This window comes from Hipposideros armiger, unplaced genomic scaffold, assembly GCF_001890085.2.
Source record: "Hipposideros armiger isolate ML-2016 unplaced genomic scaffold, ASM189008v1 scaffold_63, whole genome shotgun sequence".
Taxonomy (NCBI): Eukaryota; Metazoa; Chordata; class Mammalia; order Chiroptera; family Hipposideridae; genus Hipposideros; species Hipposideros armiger.
The window spans coordinates 3,089,986-3,110,662 of NW_017731413.1; positions in this window are offsets into that span (position 1 = coordinate 3,089,986).

The window sequence follows — 20,677 nt, forward strand, 5'->3', positions numbered from 1 at the left end:
ACACACACACACACACACCTCACCATCTTTTTCTAATTCTGCTTTTCGCTGAGGTAAAGGATCTTAGTTTCATAGAGCACGTCTTTTTCTTTCCACTCATTATAATACTTATCACTGGAGATACTATCCTACAGATAGGGTCGTATAGATACTGTCATATAGAAAGTCTCAATAAAATACTGGTTGGATACATGAATAAATGGACTCCTATTTCCTCATACATGAGTTTGGAACATAAGAAATATCAAGAAATCATAGAATTAGAGAAAACATACCTAAAAAGCTGACTTTGTGAGTATGCAAAGCCCCCTGAGGTTTGGTTTTGTAGCCCCTACCGAGAGTCTCCAGCCAACTACAGGAGGGCACCCGAATCAATAGGAAAGATGAAGGCAAAATTTTTCATCACACCGAGCCTCCACCAGAGGAGTCTCTGCTTGGAGTGTTTGCCAGCCCAATCCTTGATTTCAGAGACCATTATGTGATGGATGGGCAGGGCCAGAAATAGAAGAGAAGAACAATATTCTATCAGCCAATGTTCCTAGTCAATCAGAATAATTCATGTGTTTTCTCTTTTAAGAGGAGACTATGAAATGGAGTATGGCTGAAGCCTGAAGTTATCAGTGAACGGGGGGGGGGGGGACCCAAATTGCTAATATTCCAGTCTGTCCATCCAATATAATAACAGTGTCTACTTCATCATTTTGTTCATGCAGTCAGATCTTCACTGAGGATTTTGTCCAAGCATCTTCAACCACCTGCCTGATTACTGAACAAGGCGGACTGTTTTTGGCATTTGTGCCTTGTGCTCGCTGATGACTTGAGAAACAAGGAGGTTATAAAATACTTAACAGTAGGTAAGATCGTTGAAGTGTCTCGCATGCCACTCTTTATATGCCTTTATAAATCAGTTCAGCATAAAACAGTATTTATCGTGACTAATCATATCTAAAAATTACAGAGTGAATAATCACCCATGATTATGGAAACACCAAGGGGGCTTGTCTTAATGCTGCTTTGTCTGGGCCATTTCCTAAACTCGCCATGTTCACGCGTCTAGAAGGAACCGGAAGAAAATATTCAGAACAAACCAGATCACTTCAGAGAAGCATAACTCTTTTTAAAGAGTGGGTATATAGGTCAATGTTCTTCCTAAGGAAACCAAACTTAGTCCTGAGCACCCCTAGACATGGAGTGGGGTGGAGGGGAAGCAAGGCTCTTCCCCCAGAGACGGATGTGATTTATTCACCTTGAGGAGTCATGTGCTCATTAGGCCCACCAGGGAAACATTTAGTGAACTTGAGCAGCAATTTTCTAAATGAGTGGTAATTTCCTTAATGAATCTTCCCCCCAAACCTTTGTGAGGGTAATTATGTGTAATTTCAGAGGCAGAAAGAAGCCTAAAGGGGCCAGAAATGACTTGCCCACAGTCACACCATGAACTTTAGAGGTTCGCGTCTGTTTCTTACACCACTAGATTGTACCCTTGACTCTAAAGGGGCAATGAAGAGCTGGGGCATATGCCCAAATAAATCATTAGAGCAACTGCCACATGCTTGCTTCCAGAACCACCCGTTATTACAGGAGCCTGGCTGATACAGGCACATTTTTCTTTCTGCCCTTTACATACTGTTGTTGGTTATTCAGAAATGTTGAATAATCAAGAGAAATGCACTTTTTAACTTCTCAAAATGAGAGACTAAATTAATCATATTCTACTCAAAAGGGAATTCACTGAATATTTTTGTTTCAAAAGAACATTAGAAAGGTTTCATTTTCTTTGTCCCTTATATTTTTTTAATAGCACACAGGTTAAAAAGCACTGAAAACAGTTTCCTTGGAGGTTTTTTTTTTTTTTTCTCTATGGAGTAGGGTCAGGGTTTTTCCTACTGCCTCATTATTTTATATTATCTCTCAGAATACCTTTGAAGATTATGGCAATGCTGAGAATAAGAGTTAAGTCATTCTCTTATAAGCATGGGAAACAGTTTTGCAAGAGGAAGTGAACAGGCTTTAGAATCACAAAGTCCTGGGTTCAAATCCCAGTTCAGCCACTAGACTTTGAATAGATTCTCTCACAATACAGCACTACATATTTTTTTCATCCCTTCATAAAATGTGGAGAATGCTACCTACCTCACAAGGTTGCTGTGCATTAGAAATAATGATTGCTGCATAGACTTCCTGGCTCATCGAGTTTCTCTGTCATGAGCCCTCTCTTCTCCTTATCAGTTGACATACTGGTATAGTCCCTGTTGGGGGCTACACCATGCAACAACAGCATTATGAACAAGAATGCTGAAGAAGGTAAGAATCAAAAGATGGTTGGGGACAAGGGGCGTGACCTGGAATTATCTTCACCAGGTTATTTCCATGGATCCTCGGGCAAGTTCATCTCTGTGTCAGCTTCTTCATCTGTGAAAAACAGTACTGCTATTTTGACTTCACACATTTGTTAGGAAGAATAAAATGATATACTTAGTCAGTGATGAAAGTGTGACATATAATTCTTAAATAGTTCTTCAAGTGTAATGTTTAGAATGGTGCCAGGTGCATAGTGAACATTCTATAGAGACTCACCCTTATTATTGTTGTATTTTTTTTTCACTGTTGTATCCCAATGCTGAGGGATGCTGTCCGTCACACAGTCAACATTCAATAAATATGTGTTGAGTGATTGATTGAACAAATAAAATGAATGAAGGAGCTGTCTATCAGACCTAGTAATCTCATTTCAAGGTGAAAAATTCATCTGATTCTCCTTCCCATGACCTCGTAGATCAACGGTCTTATTGACTTAGAGCCAAAAGAGAAACGATCGCGTACGTGAACTACATAAAGTCTGACCATTTCTTAAAATTTATTCAGATAGCCAAAATATGCCCCAAACTGAAAACTCAGGAAACCTGATTTTGGAGAATGAAAGAAAAGCTTCGGAACCTTCCGGTCTCAGGAAGTCGCTGGGGCTGGCATAATGAGGCTACTCCAGTCAGAGCGTCTCCCCACAGTGACCCAACATGGTTTGCAAGATCCACCTGGCCTTTTCAGCAACAACTTGACTCTGCAGTGCTGCAGAGGGCATCAGCATCTTGGCCCCCATGCACTGGCTTATGTTTATAATGATGGGTGGGGAGGGGAGGGATGAATAATCCATCCAAACCGAGTCTCCATTTAGTTTTTCTTGCTGTCCTCAAAAATAAGCCTCCCTGCTTGACACTGCTTCCTTGTCCCCCAGGTCCCATTTATGACTTTGAACACATTCCCCATTAATGCCAGACATGAAAAGGATCCAACCAGAAAACAGCACCATGATGTCTATTCCTCTCCGGCAAGTTCCTGGGAGGAAACCCAGCCCCGCCCCTTCCAGGCTGCCTCCGCTTCCAGGCCACAAACCGAATTCAACACCTTCTCCGAGTTTAAGTGGTGACAGAGGTATACAGGCCTATAACCATTAAGACAGAAGAAAACTCAAATACAACCTCTAGAAATAATGTTTTGCATTATCTCCCCTCAATATTATGCCCCCTCAAACTTTTTATTGAAAAAGATTTGACCCTGGAATTAGGAGAAATAGTGCTTAATTCAAACATTTATAAAAATAAATATAAAAAAGTCTGAAACAGGGTCCCACCACAAATATAAGCTGCTTTCCTGTTATAAATCCCCCAGGAAGGGCGCAATATTAAAATCAAAATGATCTCAGGTTTGTGACCATTTTAATGTTCAGCGACCACAGAAACCTCATTATTTTGTGTTTCAAAATCATTTCCAGTGTTCATTTGGAACATTTAAAAAAAAACAAAAACAAAAAAACATTGCGACGTGCTTACAATCAGGAACTGAGTAACAATTCGCCTCTACTGGAAACAGCACAGTGCAGCCTGGCCTCACAATAACTCAGAGTTATAGGACTTTTAACAAAGGATGGAATCCTTCACGAGGCAGGGTAGCTGCATTTCCAGTCCGTGACAATGATGACGGGAAAGGATGGCACAGTTATAAACCCGCCGGATGACTGCAAGTGCATTGTCACCTGTGTAGTTTCATTATTTGGATTAAGGGGAAGAGACTTCAATTGCAGTATAACCCCACTGAGCTGAGCCTAGAAACTCACATTGTCTGTCTTTCCCATGGTGGCTTGTTTCATGACCACGAGCAAATCACTCACTTTACCTGCTCCCGCCCCAATTTCTCCTAACTGCAAAGAGGGCAAAATGACATAAATAAAGTCCACTTCCCACAATGATTTTAAATCTTTATTGACTTTTGAATGCTCCATACGTAACATAATTAATAGGCAAAGGATATAAACTATTTGTACCCAGATCCTGTGTCAGGGACAGCGCCGGGGCGGGGGTGGGGGTGGGGTGGGGGACTGAGATGGAAATAATCACCCAGGCACTCTTCCATCTGCCCTTCCCTTTCTCCCTTCCTCCCTTCATCCCTTCCTCCCTTTCTTCCTATGCATATTTAAGGAATTTTATAAGGATGATCAGTGTTCTAATCCTAGTTCCTCCACCAACTAGTTGTATAAACTCAAGTGACTGCCTTAACCTATCTGAGGCTTAGTTTGTGCCTCTGAAATTAAAAAACAAACAAACAAACAAACAAAAATCCTTACCCTTTCTTCCAGAGCTTTTGTGATACGCATATAAGGTTGTACATATAAGAGGACCTTAAAAATATGAAGTGTTATGAAAATATGCAGGCAACAACAGGAGACCAGCCAAACTTCCAAAGAGCATCTTGATCTCTCTCTCCGTTGTGATGTTACAAGAACTCAGCATCTCTTCCCCGAGTCGCAGACCACCAGTACATGAAAAATGATTCTGCCCTTTAGAAACTGCTCCTACTTCAAACCCGTAAGCAAGAATGTGTTGTTTTCTTTCGCCTCCCACAAAATGCATAATAAAATAAAGTTCAGCCTCTGGAGAATAGGCAGTTATCAAAAATCAAAATGAAACCTCAAAGGGAAATGAAAGAAATAGCAACACTTTTCATCGGCAGGTAAATAAGTCTTTGATAGATCAGAACTGGGAACAACTGTCTGAAGGAGGAACATTCTAGCAGGCATTGTTCTCAGTAAACAAGAAAGCAGATGCCATCCCACATTTTGTGAAATATTTATGACTCCACCACACACCCCTTTTGGGGGAGCAAATGGATGACTCTTCCACCCAACACAATCACCTGTGGTGTGCCAAGCCCAGCCTCAATCAATCATGCTGACATGATTTGTTTCGCCTTATTCACAGGCTGCCTCCCCTTCAATCCAATGTCCAAGATGGAGAGGGTAAAAAAAGATGGAGTAGCCAAGGCTTCTTTCGTCAGTTGTTTTGTTTTGTTTTTCTTTTTATTTTCAATGTCAAGAGTTATAGGGTCTGAGAGTATTGTTGCTAGATACGGAAGTGTTTTGTCTTCTTCAAATGGGCCAAACAAATGAGGGATCAAATGCCACCTATTTCATATTTACAACTGTGTGCACAATGCTTTGTCACAAGGGAATGTTCCAATGTGCATGCGATTTAAAAATCAGAACACATGCTTCTTGAAACTGGATTTGTGATGGAAATTCACATCAACAGTGGATGGAAGTGACTATTGCCAAAATAAACTTGATCGGAAATTAACTCTTTAGATTACAGAGAACTGGATGTTTACTCAGAAATATATATTGAGCATCTACTGAGTGCTAGGGAATGCGATAAGCAGTGATATTTCCTTCCTTTAAAGGGGGTCTCAGACTCAAGTTATCAAATAATTGAAATGTATAAGTCTTACATGATTGGATCCCAAATATATCTCTCACTACTGCCTTTCTGTTATCCTCTATTCCAACCATCTCGAAGTAGTCACTCTGCACAACTTACATTCTCCTGCCTTTACTCAAGCTGTACCATCCTCCCATAAGTCCCTCGTTTTCTTCTTGCCAGAGTTTTATGCATATTTAAAGCCTTTGTTCACACACCACCTCCTCTGTGTGATCTTACTAGATTTCCTATCCCTGATTATAACCAATCTCCCCTCCTGTCTTTCAAAGTCACATAACTTGTATCCTTCATGATAGTTCTTACCTCAATCTGACTTTCTAGCCTTAGTTCCAGGGATGCTTATCTCCACAACGAATTGGCCATGCATCTCTGGTGGGCAGGTGTCATGTCTTATTCAACTTTGCTCACCCTCTCCATCTAATAGGTAAGCGATCTCGATGATTAAAAAACAGAAGTACACTGGTTCAGTACAATAAATTGTTCCCAAAGATATCACCCTCGTTTAGGATGAACCCCATGATATATTAATTCATACTGTTGTGTTGACTCTTCCTCGGGTTACTTATATTATTTGATTTTCTTTCTAGAAGCACTAAGGACGACTACCCCACCCATCTTCCATCACACTAGGTGCCATCATGAGGAATTATGCTTTAGGGAGCCTGACCCTTGAGCTGCCTGCCGTGTCACAGCCTTCTCTGCGAATGAGCCTCCACCACCTCCCCCTTGTTTACTCCCAGTTCTGATAACCTCAACTGTCAGAAATCTTCTTGCTCAAAGATCTTCACACTTAGATATTTTTTCACCTTGTCAGTACAAATGTTTGTTCATCAAACACAGTGGATAAGTTGTTACAGTGTTTCATGTTTTGAATATTTTCTTCTTCGGGGCAAAAAAAGGAGGGGGGGCTCAGCCTCCAAAAAATGGACTTTATACCTAGTGTTTCACTTTAGGATGTGCGGTTTATGTGTTATGTGAAAAATCTATGCAATAAAAGGAGAAGGGAAAAAATACTCACTAGTGACAAGAAAATTTAGATACAAAATTGACCTCCCAAAGCCAGTCATCTAGTGCTAGGCTTTATGGCTGAAGAATTGTATGGGAACATGAAAATCATAAAAGGGGGGTGGTGGGGAGGGAGACAGAATTTCAGGACTGAAATTGCAAAGGCAGAAGATCTGCAAAATATGTTCTTCTCAATATAACACTCCCAGCAGAGAGAGAATTAAACATCAAATGTGAGAAAACACTTTCAAAGTGTTTATTTTTATTCATCGAATAACCTACATTCTGTGATGCATTGGTGTCGCAATGTCGTTGAACATATACATAAGATATTAAATGGTAATAGAACTGCATTCATTATAATCAAAGACACAAGATCACTAGACCAGAAAAGCTGGGTTATAGCCCAAATGATTTAAACTTTCAATATTTTTATTTACAGGAGGTTATGGTGCTTACAAACTGACCTCCAAGGCAGTTATAGGAACATATGCATATGTACATACACATTCTAAAGAAGAGGAGAAATTGAAGGGCTTATGAGGTATGATCAACAAATACAGTGTTTGTTTACATTAAAAAATTATTGCAGTAAAAGACAGTTTGCCATTAATCCCCCTCAAAATACTCCCCCTCATTTCAAACACACTTATCCCATCATTCTTGCCATTTTCTGAAACAGTCCTGGAAGTCGTCTTTCGTGAATGTCTTTAGTTGCACTGTCATGGCTGCCTCGATGTCCTGAATCAATTCAAAACATTTACCTTTCATGGTCATTAATGCTGTACGGTGCCAGATCCAGTGAATAAGATGGATGAGGACACACCGTAATGTTTTTATTTAACAGGAATTGCTGTACCAGAAGCAATGTGTGATCACAAATACAGCGAACGCTGCTGCCAAGTGCCATCCAATGGAAAGGCAGGGATCTCCAATATGGGATGCAGTGCTTCGAACCTTAGTAACTGTGTGACAAGTTTCAACTTGCTCGGTGCAGTCAGTGGGCTGTGAGCTACAGTTGAGAGAAGGTGGTTTAAAGTGTGCCGTAAATTATCCTCCATCATGACAATGCTCTGTGTCACACATCACTTCTGGTATATGGCTATTTCTGTCAAATAAAAACATTATGATGTGCCCTCATCCACCTTATTCACCAGTTTTGGCAATGTGCGATGTCTGGTTCTTTCCCAAAGTCAAAATGATTCCGGACATGGAGGCAGCTATGACAGCGCAACTAAAGACACTCATGAAAGAGGACTTTCAGAACTGCTTCATAAAGTGGCATTAATGATGGGGTAAGTGTGTTTGAAGCGAGAGAGAGTAATTTGAGGGGGACTAATGGCAATGTGTCTTTTACTGTAATAATTTTTTATTTAAATATTCACTGTACTGTTTTTATTTAAACATTCACTCATATATTATTAACTAGGCCAAAATAAATGTCATTGTTTAAAATTGTGAGCAGTTTCTAACTAAATACCAAATGCTAATGTCCACAGCAGGCGATACAATTCTCAAATTAATCCAAGCATCAAATTAAAGTGTCCTCTTTACCAAATTACCTATTACCAAGACTAAAAATTTGTTCATTTAGGATGCTGTGGGTTTTTTGTTTTTTAATCACTCAGAAGAAAATAACAAGATTCTTCAGTTTCCATAGTCTCAAATTTCGACTACACTTTCAGTCGTTGGAGTCATTCTTCCATGGCCAGAATTCTGGTTCTGTCACATAGTAGCTGTGTGATGTTGGGCAATTTGCCTAACTTCTCTGTGTCTGTTTTCTCATGTATAAAATGAGGATAAAAGTAACATACATCTCATTAGGTTGTCATGAAAATTAAAATAGGTAGTGCATGTGAACTGATTAGACTAGGGTCAGAAATATTAGGGTTGTCGGAAAAGTCATGATGCGTATTTGCAACAAAACAGAAAAAATACTGGGTTGTCAGAAGTCATGACGCATGTTTGCGACAGATCGCACTAGTTCATTTTAGGAAGTACTGGAGTCATTCACATCTATGTTATTGCTATGTCATTTGACAGCTGACAGTTCTAGCTTCATTCTAAAAAAAAACTGAGCAATTTGATTGAGTTTTGGAAATTTTACAACAAGTTGAAGATGGAAGACCAAACTGCACATTTTTGCCATATTATACTGTTTTACTTCCATAAAGGGAAGAACACACATCAAGCTTGTGAAAAGTTGCATAAAGTTTATGGTGACAATGCACTCTACAAGGACGTCAGTGCCAATGTTGGTTCACAAAATTCCATGCTGGTGATTTTGATCTCAACGATGCTCCTTGGTCAGGGAAGGCCACCAAGGTTGATGACAACAAAATAAAGGCATTGATCGAGTCAAATCCACATTACACGACACAAGAGATTGCAGAAACATTGGACATCCATCATTCAAGTGTTCACAACCACCTGAAGAAGCTGGGATACGTAAGCAAGCTCGATATTTGGGTTCCGCATGAACTCAAAGAAGTTCATTTGACAATGCGTTTAAACATCTGCAATATGCTCACTAAACATGAGGAAAACGATCCTTTTTTGAAGCGATTGATAACTGGTGATGACAAGTGGATTGTTTACAACAATGTGGTGCACAAAGAGTCTTGGTCCCGACGTGATGATTCTCCTCAAACAACATCGAAAGCTGACATTCATCAGAGGAAGGTTATGCTCTCAGTGTGGTGGGATTTTAAAGGTGTCATTTTTTGGAGCTTCTACCAAGGAACCAAACAATCAATTCGAATGTGTACTGTCTGCAATTGGACAGTTTGAATGAATCCATCTCCCGAAACATCCAGAGCTTGTTTATTGTAAAGGAGCTGTGTTCCATTGTGACAACGCGAGACCACACACAAGTTTGATCACCTGTCAAAAATGAATGGAGCTTGGATGGGATGTGTTGCCACACCCACCACACTCGCCTGACATTGTGTCATCAGACTTCCACTTGTTTTGCTCTCTTCAAAACTCCTTGCGTGGTATAACATTCAATTCATGAATGTTAGATGAGGCTGTAAATCAGCACCTTGTTCAATTTTTTGCAAGTAAAGACAGGTCCTTCTATGAACAAGGAATTATGAAGCTCACTGAAAGATGGCAAAAGGTTATTGAACAAAATGGGCAATATATCATTGATTGATCTTTGTTCTTTATATAAATAAATGACCATTGAAAAACATAGACAAAGTACATCATGACTTTTCGACAACCCAATACATCATGACTTTTCCGACAAGCTAATGCGTCATGACTTTTCCGACAACCCAATATGTCATGACTTTTCCAAAAACCCAATATAATATGTATTTGGTAATGTTGGCTCATTTTGTAGGGGAGGGTGGAGACAGGGTGTTCGTATCAGTTAACACTTCCTTGTTGTGGTTTCACTACCCATTACAGTTAAAGTCTGAAGAGAATGCTGACCCTTAAATTTTCTCACTGTCCTTTCCCTTTCTTGATGGTAGCTAATGCCATATTTTAACTACAATTTGTACACCCAAGTATTCACATGTATATGGATAATAAAAAGATTCAGGGACGGTTCTTAACCTTTGAGGTTGACATCAAGGAAAACAACAGTACCCTTTTCTCAACAGATCCTGGCGGCTCTGAATGGCTGGCCCATGGGTCCGAGCCAGGGCACAACTCTGTAGCTCCCTATTGCTTCTCTTCACTAATATGTCATTTCATTACAATTTTCTTATTGCAGATAGTTTTTATCACATGGAATCTATGTCACATTATAGATGATAGAATAAAATGTCATGTATGCAAAAAAGTAAGTATTTTCAGATTGTCATTTTGTAATACCTGTAATTTCAGCATTATTCACTGACAAACAAAACAAAAAATCAAAACTCAACTATCCTTCCTGTGATTACACTAACCGAGGTGTACATTTTCATGAGGTTCACAAGACAACAATACAAAACATAAAATAGTCCCTGAAGAGTGATACAAACTTTTCTTAAGCTTTTCTTGATTAAGTTGTTTGTAAATCTAAAAATTAAAATTAGAAATGGAAAAGCAAAAGGAAAAAGGGAAAAGTTTATCCAGTCATCTTCATTCTTATCTTTTCTAAGGAAGCAACTAAATTAAACATCAGCTAAAAAGTTTTCCATGTGCTCATTAAAAATATAAAAATGTTTAATTGTTTTATAAAAATGAGCTCATAATATACATGCTATTTATAAAATTGATTTTTCTCACCTAATAAAATACTGTGGATATCCTTCATCATTAGATATACAACACATTTTGAATAACTGCATAATACTCTACATTATATATGTCTCACAAATTATTCCCCTATCTATTAATATTTAGATTTTTTTCTCCCAGGAATTTTTTTAATCACAACAAAAAAGTTGGATCTTTGTGTACTAATATTTTTAAACGAGGGGTTGCTGAGTGAATGGATAGTTGTACTTTCATTTTCAATAGATATTGTCAGATTACTCCCTCCAGCAATGTATGAATATACTTGCTTCCTGCCATCTTTGCCAAGACTGGTATTATCATTTCCTTTGACTTTTTGCTATTCAGATGGGTAATAAAGACATCTCATTGTTATTTAAATTTGTATTTCCCAATATAAAATTTTAGTGTTGAGTCACTATTACCACTAAACATTTTACTGTATTTCTCTAAAGTAGGGTTTTTCAATCCCTGCACTATTAATATTTTGGGTCAGATTATTGTTTGTTGCTGGGGGCTGTCTTTTGCATTGTAAGATGTTTAATTGCATCCCTGGCCTCTACCCACCAGATGCCAGGAGCACAACCCTGAACCCACTTGTGACAACCAAATGTCTTCAGACACTGACAGAATCACCACTAGTTGGGAACCTCTATGCTAAATGCTTAAATTAGATTGTGACTTTTTAAATTTACTCATTAAATTTAATAACAAAAAGATTTCAGGAATCACCTCCAAGAATTTTTAGTGTCGATAAATTTTAAAACCTACTCAATAATCTAAAAATATGAGCGAATATTTACATCAACATAGCATGGTGAACACCTCTTTAGGCACGTAATTAATTTAATACTAGCAAGGCTGAGAGAAGAACGTTCTGACAGAAGGGGAGATATTCAAAACCTGGGTATAATGCCTACTTTAATTTCAAAGTCAATAGGCAGCTTTTTCATTTCATTCCAACTCCTTGTTTATAACTTGTGAACAGGTAAAGATAAAAAGAGTTGTTAAATATTTAAATATCTATTCACTGTGCCAAAATCTCAAGTCAGGCTGTTTCTTTTGATTATTACAATATGTTGTTTCACTGTGGTTTCCTAATACAAAATAGACAAATGTTTTTCCTAGAACTCCTATATTTGGGGAAAGCCTTTCTCTTTTATTAGGAAATTGGGTTTCAAAGTATTTTTGCCATTTTAATTTTCTTAAACCAAAAATACACATATTACTTTTCTTAAGAAAAGAATAGAACATTGTAATTGCTTTTATACAGTGCAGTTTTTCCCACCTTCAGAAGAGAAACATACCAATAACAGAAAAAACATTAGAGAAGTTTAATTGAAATTCAATAACAAAAGCAAGAACTAATATAACAATTTGTTACCTTCACCTAGTCTTACAAATAGGTTGAATGTGGCCTTATTTATAACAGTGATAGCACGAGGCACATAGAGACACATAGCAAGTTCTCTCTGCAGAGACTGACCTTTAGTGATAAATTCCAGGGGTAATTTTCTGGCTTTAATTAGAGGTCAATATTCCTTTCTGATGGATTCATAAATAATAATAAAAAGGCTACCCAGCCATTCCCAACAGGCTTCAAGGTTCCAATTCTCTATAACAGCAAAGGGGATGGTTTTAAAAAGACAAAATGCCAGTCATGAGATCTATGTGACTATTGATAAAATACTGACAGCAGCACTATAGCGAATCAATGAACAATGCAAAGAGCTGACCATAACAGAAACATGGAAACCTGCCCTCCTTTGCAGGACATGGGCTTTTGTGATAAAATGGCATGGCCTGACAAAATCTCTCTGCATTGTGACAGCACAGGCTTCCAGCACATGCCACCCTTATCGAAGTCCATTTTTGAATTTTAGATTTTTGGGGGTTTAAAGCTATTCACAAATTTTGTGTTGAAAGAAGAAATTAGAGTGTCTGGCCCATGGTTGTCATGATCCTCTAGCCTCTTCCTCCAAAGAGAATTTTTTTCCAAATTCTTAAAAGTATGTTAACTGAACAGTTTGTGTCATATGAATTGATGAGTCAATTAAGAGCTTATATTTTCATCATGTTTCAGCTCATTACCAGCTATTTCAGGTAGCTGTGTTTAATTATTAGAGTCCAAAAATTAATTGAGAAATGAAACTCTCAACTAATGCTAATTGGTTCCCTGTTATGTGCATTTAAAAAAATCTGTATAAATCACTAGATTAAATAACAAGCAATTGGTGGTGTTCTTCCAATTACAGCACCTCCAGCAAAAATTCCATTATACAAAAGCAAGTAGAATTATGGTTGATTTATTAATGGATTTGGTGCAGCGTATAATGAGGCTGTGGATATTGAATCCACTTAAACTCATTTATATAATCAAGAGTTCAGAGACTTCTAAAAATTAAGCTAACTTTTAGCTAAGAGAACTCAAAAATCAAAAATGTGGAGAAGGAAGTAATCAGACAAGTCATGGCTGGCCAGCACACAAAAATACTCTAGACAATCACACAGCTTTGGGAAACAGCCTGCCCCACCACAGCTACCTCCTGTCTTCCACATTTAGGAGTACTTATCTCTGCCCAACACAATTGGAAATCTGATGCAATCATTCTAAAGTGGTGGGCCCAAATGAGGAGGCCGACAGGCTCCTGGAGATTTAAACATTTTCTTAAGCAGGGAGGATTGACATTTTGTGGCCAACGATTGCTTTTTCCATCTCTAATATCTATAATCCAGTCCAAAGGAAAATACAAAGTGTTTGTTCTTGTGATGAAAATGTGCATTCAACAGGTTAATATCACTTGTTTCTAAGAAAAGTTATCATTATTGGCATATCCACTGGGGTCAATTTATGAACATTTAAATGGTTTCTTAATGTGTTTTATCTATAAACAGGAACAGTGATATGCTGACAAATTATATGTGATTTGCATGTCAAGTAATAAAGTCATGGAGAGAGATGAACACTTACACTATATATTTTTTTGTCAGTTCCAAACTTAATTAATTAGGGTTTAAAGTCTGATTTTAATCCCAAGCATGTAATTCTGAGTCTTACCCACCTATACATTGCCCTTAGTAGGGTTTACATAATTGTAAGAAAATAAATTGTGTAGTTATTTTTTAATGTTGTATACCTCCAAGAACACACAAATGTCCTGGGGTCACAGACTGTCTCTGTCTTATTTATGGCTTTATTGCCAGGGTTAACCACAGTACCTGCACATAGTAGGAACTTGTTGAGTTCTTACTCTTCAATCCAGAGACAAATGTTTGTAGAATGGATAAAAACACATGACCCAGCTATATGCTGTCTAAAAGAGACTCACATGAGATCCAAAGACACAAAAAGGGTGAAAGTAAAAGCATGTAAAAAGATATTGCATGTAAATAGTAACCTAAAGAGAGCAGGGGTGGCCATACTAATATCAGACAAAATAGACTTTAAATCATAAAAGTTTACAAGAAACAAAGAGGGACATTATATATTAATATAAGGTTCAGTGCAGTAAAAAGATATAACAATTATAAACATCTATGTACCTAATGACAGAACAACAAAATATGTGAAGAAAAAACTGTCAGAGTTGAAGGGAGAAAGAGGCAATTCCACAATAACAGATGGAGACTGCAATACCCCACTCACAATAATGGACAGAACATCCAGACAAAAGGTAAGGAAAGAAATAGAGGTCTTGGGCCAGCCAAGTGGTGCATTGGTTAAGAGCTGGCTTGGGACACCAGCTCTGAGTAGCAGGGCCCCGGGTTCGGTTCCCACATGAGGGCCAGTGACGCTGCACTCTCTACAGCTAAGATGGTGAACAAAAGCTCAACCTGGAGCTGGGCTGCTATTGAGTCGCCAGCAACAGTGTAGGCTGCAGCTTCTGCTGCAGTGGGCTGCCATAAGCTACTTTGAGTGGCCAGCAGCCAGTGTCAGTGGCCGGCAGCCAGTGTGAGCTGCCAAGAGCCGCTGTGAGCAGCTGTCCAGAGGCCAGCAACCGATATGCCTCATCCAGGAAGAGCGCAATAATACCAAAATGGGCCAGTGAAGCAATGTCCTCCACAACTAGACTGAGGAACAAAAAAGGACAGCAACTTGTCTGTTTCCCTCCCCCAATTCCCCAATAAAATCTTTAAAAAAAAAGAAAAAGAAATAGAGGTCTTACACAATAAACCGACTAGAATTAATAGACATATGAAGACTATTCTACCCAACAACATAAAACACATTCTCTCAAATGTACATGGAACATTGTCCAGGACATACCATATGTTAGCCCATAAGTTAAGTCTCAATACATAAATAGTAAACATTCTGGACCCAATTTTCAATGTGGTGGGTGTGGTTTCCCCCACCACCAATTCTTGGACACTTGCTGGGTGTCTTATAATTCAATTCAATTTTTACACTATCTATCTGGAGACAATATCAGATCCCACAAGTTAAGGGTTCAGTCCTATAACACTGTCCCCACCCCCAACTTCAGAAGCCAATCAAAAGTCCAGGTTGTCACCTATGCTTCTGACCAACCAGCTACAGATCTGAGGTTCTAACAACCCTATCTTTGAGTTTGATGAATTTGCTAGAGCAACTATAGAACTCAGGAAAACATTTTACTTACTGGTTTATTATAAAAGGATAAAACTCAGAACAGCCAGATGGACGAGATGCATAGAGCAAGGAATGGGGAAAGGGCACGGAGCTTCCATGCCTTCTCCGGTATGCCACTCTCCTCAAATCTCCACACTGACATAGGCAAAGATTCCTCAGACAGCAGTCAGAAAGCACTAAACAGGGCCGGCCGAGTGCAGCGTTGGTTGGGAGCTGGACACCAGCTCTGAGCAGCAGGGCCCTGGTTCGGATCTCACATGGGGGCCAGTGACACTGCCCTCTACAGCTAAAATGCTGAACAACAGCTCGACCTGGAGCTGGGCTGCCGTGAGTCGCCAGCGACGGCATAGGCTGCAGTGGAGCTGCAGTGGGCTGCCGTGAGCTACCGTGTGTGGCTGACAGCCACTGTGAGCGGCGTCCAGAGGCCAGCGACTGATCTGCCTCACCCGGGAAGAGCACAATGATAATACCAACATGGGCCAGTGAAGCCACGTCCTCCACAACTAGACTGAAGAACAAAACGACAGCAACTTGTCTGTTCCCCTTCCCCCGATTCCCCAACCCTGTTCCCCTCCCCCGATTCCCCAATTAAAAAAAAAGAAAAAAAAAAGAAAAGTAAAAAGCACTAAACATAACATTTAAAAAAATAATAAAAAGTATACTGGACATCATAAAAATTAAAACATTCTACTCATCAATGGATACGTTATAAAAATTAATAAACAAATTATAGTACAGTATTACTTCTATACCAAAACTGGACAAAGACATTAAAGAAGACTACATACCATCTTCTGTATGGTCACACAAGTAAAAATCATTAATAAATATTAGCAAAAATAAAAAACCAAATAAAAATGGGCAAAAAAGTCTTAAACAGAAACCTTATGAAGGAAAATATATGAACGGGCAATGAAAGAGCATTCGTCATTAGCCATCAGGAAAATGCAAACTAAAATCACAATGAAATCTCATTTGAATTTCTAATTGGCACCTCAAGCTTAATATATCCACAATGAGCCAATTTCTACTTCCTTCTCCTTTAAACTGTTCTTCCTTTAGGCCTTCCTAATTCAGTTCCTGGTTGCTTAAGCCTACAGTTAGTCAAGTAAAAAAATTTAGGCATTCACCCTTGATTCTGCCCTGTCCTTCCAGCTTACCCCCCTCAGCCAATTTGTTACAAATCCTGCCAGTTTCCCCTCCAAAACAGATCTCAATCCTTTCATAGCTTTTCCTCTCCGGTTCGAAGTCCAAGCCATAGCTCTTCTTGCTGAAATGACTGCTAGAGCCTCCTAACTGAACTCCTTGCTATATATTTGCCTCAACTTCAATCCAATAATGTGGGTCAAATCATGTTTCTTACTCTTCTTAAAGCTCTCCAATGTTTTCCCATGACATCTAGAATAAAATGCAACTTATTTCTCAATGCCTACAGGGCATGACATAACATGCTCGTTTACTGATCACAAGGATGCTTATCCTCTAGGCCACTCCTACCTTAAGCGTCAGCCATCTTCCTTTTCTGCTCCTTGTGTCTGCCACACTGTTTTTTGTTTTGGTCTGGACCTTTGGCCTTGAGGTTCCTCTCTCAGGAGCAGTCTTCCCCCTGTTCTTCCTTCATGTTTTAAATTCAATATCACCTCTTCACTTACTTATCTTAGAGATTCATTTGTTTTTTTTTTTAATTTAAAATTGTATTTTATCTTTCTACTAGATCAAAGGTAAAAAGCAAATAAATACACCATGACAGGTTGAGAAAAAGACCGTGGATGAGAGAAAAAGGCTTTACATTTGAATACTTTTTTTTTTAATCTTAGAGATTCTTGACTATTTACTCCTCTTTTCTATCTCCACCCCTGGAATCTAACTCCATGAGGTAAGAACCTCTACTGTCTTGTTCACTTTGATAACCCTAGGATAGAGCACTAGACTAGGTACATAGTAGGCCCTCAATAAATGCCTGCAGAATGAATAAATACAGAGGTAATTTAAAATCGACAAGCAGAAGTGTCCAGGCTTCCTGACATTAAAATTTTTCTTGGCTAGGTGTTCTAGTTGTATTTTTCTGGTTGCATCGTTCCGATTTACTTCATACTTTTAATTTCTCTAAGTGCATGTATGCTACATCAGTACTCTCACTGGTGTTTTCTATATCTCTTTATTTAACATTACCGGCAGATTTCATTAATTTATTGTTTACTGCCTGTTGAAGATTATTAATGAAGATATTAAGTAGGAAGAAAGCAACATCATTCCCTATGTACTGTAGAATTATTAATCACTTAGCAAACGCTGAAAAAAAGCAATTAAAAAAAGTTTTCCTGCATCTACAGCCCATACAGAAAATATTAAGTAAAACATATTTCATTAAATTCCTTTCTTCATTCACCCTTTCATGCAAATATTCAAAATCTTCATTTAAGCTCTAAAGGCCACAGAGATAGGAAAGAGAAAAATTAACTAGTTCACAAGAGCCTAGCTGTCCAGTATGTTGATTCTGCTGTGAAGATATAGTCAATCCTCACTAATTCCATATTTGTAAATTCCCCTATTCACTAAAAAAGTATTTGTAACCCCAAAATTAACAGTCATGGTGCTTTCAAAGTCATGTGCAGAGAAGTGAAAACTTTGAGCTGTCTGACGTGCATGTTCTCAGTGGAGGTAAAACAATCTGAGGTGGACCTCTCTGCCTTGTTTCTGGTCTCACACTGCAAACAATTGTCCTTTTTGTGGTCATTTAGTGCCATGTTTTTCACATTTTTGTGCTTTTGTTGGTGATTCTGATGTTTAAAATATCTCCAAAACGTAGTTCTGTCCAGTGTCCCTAAACACAAGACTGCTGTGATGTGCCTTATGGAGAACGTGTGTCAGATAAGCTTCATTTAGGCATGTCATAGTGTTGTGAGTCATGAGTTCAGTGTCAATGAACTAACAACACATACCAATTAGGTGTCGTAAGACAGAAACACACATAAAACAAGGCTATATGTCTATCAGTTGTCAAAAATGTTGTGACCATAGGCTTACAGGACCCTAACCCTGTATTTCTCCTAGAAACAACGATTTAGTATTCACTAATTCAGCATTCCAGGCAACTTTATAGAATACAACTCTCACGAATAATGAGAACTGACTGTATGTATAACATGCTCTGGGAATGAGCATTATTCAAAGATGACTTATAGAAGAAGAATGCTTAAGTAAACGTTTGAAAAATTGGAAGTTCAAAATGGGGGAGTTTAGACAATAAGGTGTGCAATGAGGACGGAAGGGCATTCCAGGCAGAAGGAGCAAAAAATACGAAGGTATGGAGCAGAGGTCAACTAACTACAGCCCCTGGGTCAAATCCAACTATCACCTACTTTTGTAAATAAAGTTTTATTGGAACACAGCGATACCCATTCATTTACTTGTTTTCTGCAGCTGTGTTTAGCCCCTGCATTGAGGCACCGAAGGCACACTATACTGAGGGAATGGGAAGTAATGTGTAGTGTGCTGTTCATTTGAGAGAGGGACAGTAAGTGAAGACAGGCAGTTGACAGGAGTCAGGTGATGAATAGTCTTTTAGGCCAGGTAAAGGGTTTATATAGGGGAGCATGTGAAAGGGAACTGGATGCATTGCAGGCTGGAGAGGAGAGAGAATAGAGGCTGGGAGATCAGCCAAAAGGCTACGGAAATAGTTCAGCTGAGAGAAGATGGGCGCTTCGGTTCCTGTGGTGATTTAAAGAGAGAAGGGGGGAAATTTGAAAAAAACATTTCAGAAGATATATGAGATCTTACAATTAAGTTCACGAGTTCATCCTAGAAAAAGTGCTACATACTTCATTGCTGAATATCACAATGGTCACCTTCAAAGTATTCCCCTTGGGAAGCTATGCACCAGCACCAGCACCTAGTCCACCCTTCAAAGCAATTTTGAAACTCTTTTTCTGTAATGGCCATCAGAGCTGTCATCGTATTACCCTTGATGTCTTCAATGCCATCAAAATGTCTTCCTTTCAATATTTCCTTTATCTTCAGGTACAGAAAGGAGTCATTGGGGGCCAGATCAGGTGAGCGTTAATAACTATAACAAATATAGTTATTTGTTTACTGGCTAAAAACTCCCTCACAGACAGTGCTGCGTGAGTTGGTGCATTGTCGTGATGCAAGAGCCATGAATTGTTGATGAAAAGTTCAGGTCGTCTAACTTTTTCACACAGCCTATTCAGCACTTCCAAATAGTAATCTTGGTTAACTGTTTGTCCAGTTGGTACAAATTCATACTGAATAATCCCTGATATCAAAAAAGGTTACCATCGTTACAGCAAGTTCGTGAATGTAATAGTCAGACCTTATAAGTCACTAAAACTTTGTGACCATTTTGGCTTGGAGGAGAATGAAAAAGAGGAAGAAACAGATACTGGCTCCTGGACCCAAACTGGATGAACCAGTGAATGATGCTGCCATCATCCAGGACTGAGATTCCAGAGAAAGAATTTTGAGAGAGGGGAAGAATAGGATTTTGATCTTGGACATTTTGAATGTGAGACAACATTGAGATATCCAAATGGTCTTGTGAACGTTTGGATACACAGATCTGCAGATCCGGATTGAATGAACAGATTTGGAGGTCATCAGATGACAACCAAAACCCCGGTTGCAGTTAGCTTGCTTAAGCAAGGCACAAATAGTGAGAAGCAAGGGAAGAGATGGCTTGGCAGGATGCAGGATGAAAGGATTGACCCAGTAGAGGACAAGAGCCAAGCAGGGGTAGTAAAAGATCATGCCAATAGTTTGGAATGGTGGTTAAACATGGAAAGAACAACTGACATCTCAGACATCACATGGATTTGAATCTTTATCTGATATGGGTGAGTGAAACTGTTCATTGATGTCTTATAAGCCCTCCTTAATGTGAATGAAAGATAGCTTATCCACTTCACAACTTCAAGCCAGAATTAAAAGAACTCTGCAAGCTCATTTCTGTGCAAGTGCCCCGATTCAAGGGCCAACTGGGACTACTGGGGCTGTTATCACAGCACAAGGATGGGAAGAGATGAGATACCAAACATGCTCAGAGTTAAATGACCAAACA